At 43.6% G+C, this 5,158-nt stretch overlaps 1 long non-coding RNA gene across 1 annotated transcript; it reads right to left on the bottom strand.

The window, feature by feature from the left end:
• Window positions 1–1,089: 1,089 nt before the first annotated feature.
• LOC124688766 lies at window positions 1,090–3,347 on the bottom strand. Its single transcript, XR_006998619.1, has 2 exons — window positions 2,966–3,347; window positions 1,090–2,384 (listed from the first exon to the last, which is right to left on the bottom strand). It is a non-coding gene; the product is annotated as an uncharacterized LOC124688766 (long non-coding RNA).
• Window positions 3,348–5,158: the final 1,811 nt, after the last annotated feature.

Genomic DNA, 5,158 nt, shown 5'->3' with positions numbered 1-5,158 from the left:
AACGTATCCGGTTCATTAGATAAATGAATAGACATAAGCCTCTGACATAAGTGTAGCCACAAATTATATTTATAATCATTGAACGTTCGTCTAAAACCAACATTTAGCGGTGTATTTGCCAATACCGTAGAAACCAACTCATTTTTCCGTTGGACAATATTATATAATGACGGATATTGTAAAGATAGAGGACAATTACCAAGCCAAGTGTCCTCCCAAAACCTCACCGATATCCCATTACCAACTTTGAACCTTCCTCTCTTAAAAAATTCCGGTTTAACCCGCATAAGCCCTTTCCAAAAAGGTGAATCTGTAGGTTTAGCCTCTACCTGAGCCAACGTTTTGTTTTTAATATACTTATTGTGCAGTAATTATTGGGCACCACTAGAAATCGGATGCCGATTTCTTGCTTCCCATCGGACCAGCCTATGGCCATAGGATTGCAAGCAGGTGAACCGTACGATCTTAACCAGGCTGTGCGGCAATATCCGTTAATTCTGGACTAGCTGCATGCTTCCGTTTACGCAGGCGCGTTAATGCCCTGTCTGGCTTTTACGTGATTCTAGGCACGGATTGCATACTTCTGTTTTGAACTCCTCCCAACCTCCCATGATGCATATCCAATCTATCCAAAGCAATATTTTAGGTATCTTTTATTTTGAGATAATTTTTAAAAAATGTGTTGTTTCCGACAAATAAAATCCAAGGAATTAATTTTGGTTTTTTCAAAGCAATGTTTGGAACCACCATTTTTTGCGGAAAAAGTTCTTGTATTTCCTTGGAATAATCATGGTAGATGCATCGGTTGTTTATACCGTCGCGATTTCTATTTTTAGTGCAACTTAACATTGCTTCCTATGAAGAATATTTTGCTTCTCTTGGTAAGCTTCACTGCTTCAACTAGTATAGTAGGTTTTTACCTTGTAGTCTTTTATTTCCACCATAAAAAATGAAACAAATATTCATTTGTATAACAATTGCTCCCAACAAATAATATAATTTGCTTACAAGGAAATAGTGTTTACTTACATTGTAACAAACATTTGTTTCGAATAAACATACGATTTGCTTCCAAAGGAGATAGTATTATGCTTCTAATGAAACAAATTTGTTTCTATCATCACTGCTACCTCCGGCGGACATAATTTTGTTCGAAATAACATTCCTTCTGCTTCTAGTAGTATCAGATTTTGATTCTACATACGATAAAAAACATAAATGTGGTTTGTGTCATCGGGCAAAATGGCCACCGTCCACCTCTCATGGTAAAGGTACATGCACGTTGATGGGGAACATCAGAGGCTCATCGATGACCTGCAACAACCTAATGCCAGCACTAACAACCATCCCTGCATCATGGAGTGCTTACACCTACTGGCATAGCCGTGTAAAGAACCGAGGTACTAGGAGTAGCACGTCGCTCTTTTTCCAATAACGTGAAGAAGTCGCTCGCCCCACAAGTTGTGCTTCCAACAAGAGGCATTGACCAACATAATCTTGATCTTGACGTGCTCATTGATCTTGACGTGCTCATTGTCAGCTTCGTAGTACCTAGACAATAGTAGACACTGGGAAAGAAAAAGGTAATATGTTGGCTTGAATCATGAGCAACATATGTGAGAAATATAGGAAGCATGGGGCAATTTTAAAATACAGCTACTTACAATTTAAACAAGAGCAAAAAACAGGTGGAAGCATGGTTATTTTTATGCAAACTTTAATGAAGAAACACATACATGTATTGGAAGCATGCTACCAGCTTGGAAGCCTGAAACATAGCAAGTAGCATGAGGAGAACATTTAAATTACAATGGTGTTGAAAATGACAATACCAGAAATCAAAAAGGGAGACTCATGGTTATATGCAGCAAACTATCTAGACTAAAGAAATAAACATGATGTACATAGGAAGCACATTTAATTAGAAGCAATGATGAGTGCTATCTCAACATAAATCATATTTGTTGGAAGCATGGAAATTTCATATACCCTTTCACGTGCAGTACATAGAAAAATATTAGTGTTATTTCAACATAAATCATATCTATTGGACGCAAAGAATTTCATATACATTACCTCAATAAGTGTTATCCCATCAGGTTGGTCATGTGGATGCATTAATATATGATGGTTGTTAAGACCATTGACTATGTTACTTTACAAAGATGTAAAACTAAGACTGAGACATATGTTAGTTCGAATTACCAACTCTAGTTTTTCAAAGAAGAAGCCTTTCTCAGTAATGAGTTTTCTCTGAGGTTCCTTAAGCCCTTGTACTATGTACCTCAATTGAGCTGCTGCAAACGACTCTTCAACAGTTCAACATATAACCTGTATCAGCATCATTTGCTTCCTTTGAATGCTTGTCATTTTGGAGATCTAGGCTGCAAAAAGATAAAACATGTTGATGTGTGAGACTATAGAAAACTATGTAGAAGCAAATCATTAGTTGCCTTTGCATGCATGGTCATTTTGGAGATTTGTGCTGTAAAAAGATGTCGGAAGCATGATGATGTGTGAGATTGTAGAAAATTATGTAGAAGCAAACATTCACTAGTTATGAAACATATCAGTATTAATATGAAAGCATGGAAAACAGAAGCATTAACTTTGTTTGTATGGAGCATGTTAAAATCTATGTAGAAGCGGACATATTTGAAAATTATAATATACAGTGGTTGCCGTAAATTTATTAGACATGTACCCAATTTCATGATCATTATCAGTGTATATTTTTTTTGAAACATGGTAAAACAGGAAGCATGTAAATACATCTGACCACATAACATGCAGTACATAAAAGCAGAGATCTAAAACCTAGCAGATGCAGGAGATGACCACATATAGTTTATCAGCTGGTAAATTTGATTTCACGATTGCATATATGCAGGAATACGTGGATTTGATGCACCGAAAATTGCAGAAACAAAAGAAGACATTGGGACCAAAGTTTAGTTGCTATTACCATGTTCTGGAAGCTCCCGTGAGCGGTGGAATCAACCAATGAACCATTGATTCGGAGGAAAAGGCCCGCACAACATCTCCAACACCTACTTCTGCCGGCCGCCGGTCAGTTTTGCCCCGCCGACGTCTCCTCACGCGGGAGCAACATCCGTGCGGACGCGCGAGATTCATAGGTAGAGGATCCGGGGGATCTGTGTGCGCACGGCTGGTGGAGGAAGCATAGTAGGTCGGTGGCGTCAAGAAGCACGGCAGGTCCGGGGCGGCGGAGGAAGCATGGCAGGTCGGCACCGCCGGAGGAAGAAGGAGCATGTCGGTGCTAGGGATGGGAACGGCGTGGTGAGATCTGGGGGAGGGGATGGGAACGCTGTGAATTAGCGTACAATGAATTAGGGGATGCGTTATTACCGGCGTATGCGAGCCAACGCGGAAGGAACGTGTCAATTAAATGTGAAAAGAATTGGAGGCCAGCCGAGCGTCCGATTCAAATAGCCATGGACGGCATCGGTGTCGTCCGATGTTTGGCTTCCGATCGGAGCCTGATAGATATTGTTTACCGTAATTATTGCCACATCCCTTCCTCGTGTAACAATTTAAAGAGCCATTACTTCTATAAATGTTCAAAGACTACCCTCTCAACCAGGGGGTCTGAAGGGGCAAACGAATCTGGGCCGTCCAATCCACATGCAACAGTAATTTTTGAGTCCCACTTTTCACAGCAACCGTCGGATGCGGTAAATTTTTTCTCACTCTTTTTTTGTCTAAATTGGTCCATGACGGATGGGGCCTCGCGGGCGTGGGGTCAGCGAGCAGAGTCCGCCAGGTCGCTCGCTCAGGTCTCCTTTCTCCCTCGTTTTTCTGTGCGCGTGGTGGTGCTGAAAACCCTAGATCGGCCCCGACGTCTCCTCCGCCTCCCCACTCCCGCTCTGAGCCGCCTCCCGCTCCTCTCTCCTGCTCCTCTCCTCTCTCCAGCTCCGGCGCAGGAAGAGCGGCGCTCGAGCGACCGCGGCGGATGGACGCGGGGGCGATCGGGAGCGTGGTCCGCGGCGGGCCGGACGCGGGGGCCGGCGCGGGGGCCGGCGGCCGGCGTCGTGCGGATGCGGCGGCGGGCGGGCGTCTCTCCCCGGCTCCCCAATCCCGTCTCTCCTCCTCCGCCCCTCTCTCTCCGCCCCGGCCCCATGTGAGGCCGGAGAGGGCAATCCCGAGCCGAGTCGCGGGAGCTTGCCGCCGATGTGCGGCTCGTCCGCTCGTGGGGGCCCCGCCGGAAGCTTCCTCCTCGACGGATGCGTCGGTGCGGAGAGCGGAGCGACGAGCCGCCGGAGCTCGTCGCGCGTATGCAGCTCGTCCGCCTGTGGGGGCCACGCGCCGGTCGCCCACGGCCTTCCTCCCCGTCTCGTCCTCCGTCAGGCAGATGAGCTTTTGCTTCCTCTCTCTGTCTCCCCTAGATTTCCTTGCTGGTACTTTATTGTCTCAAACATTCCAATATTCGCATATTTACAGTACACATCAAATTTCTCTGCTTTGATAAAAGATATTTATTGTCTCAAACATTTCAATATTCGCATATTTATAGTACACATCAAATTTGTCTCAAATATTTATTCATAGTCTCAACTTTAAATTTTTTGTGTCAGTATAAAAAACTGGGAGTGGTTTGTGCTATTCTTAGGAGTAGATTAGCTGGGCTCTCAAAATAAAAAGGAATAGCATTACTGGGACAGACATGAGCATGGGTGAACGCGAGGTATTACTGTAATAATAATTCAGTTTGCTATGAGCATCTCCAGCCTACTTTCACCCCCCTGCTAATTTTTGTAATGTATTATGTATGTCTCCGTGCTCATTTATATTCTATAACAAAAGTTAAAAGCTAAAGAAATCTTCTAACAAATTTGCTGGGTTTATACTCTATAAATAGTGTATATTATTGAAAAATAAAATAGAGAGTTTTCTTGATGACAGCAGCTGCCTGGAGGCGGCGGTGGATGGATGACACATTGCAAAGAAGGTTGTTCTCTTGAAGCCTTTTGAATGAGGGAACTCGGTCATTTCATCTGCATCATCGTTGCAGGTTCCTATTACACAGAGAGTGAAGTTCAAATTTGTTGGATTGATTGGTGTGTCCCCGATGGTACCACCGCTAGGTATGGGGGAGTACCACGATTTCAAATGTAGAAGTAATAAACAAGCTATTGTC

This window comes from Lolium rigidum, chromosome 2 (assembly GCF_022539505.1).
Source record: "Lolium rigidum isolate FL_2022 chromosome 2, APGP_CSIRO_Lrig_0.1, whole genome shotgun sequence".
Classification (NCBI taxonomy): Eukaryota; Viridiplantae; Streptophyta; class Magnoliopsida; order Poales; family Poaceae; genus Lolium; species Lolium rigidum.
The sequence above is the reverse complement of the archived record's forward strand: the minus strand, read 5'-3'. Positions and strand labels throughout refer to the sequence as shown.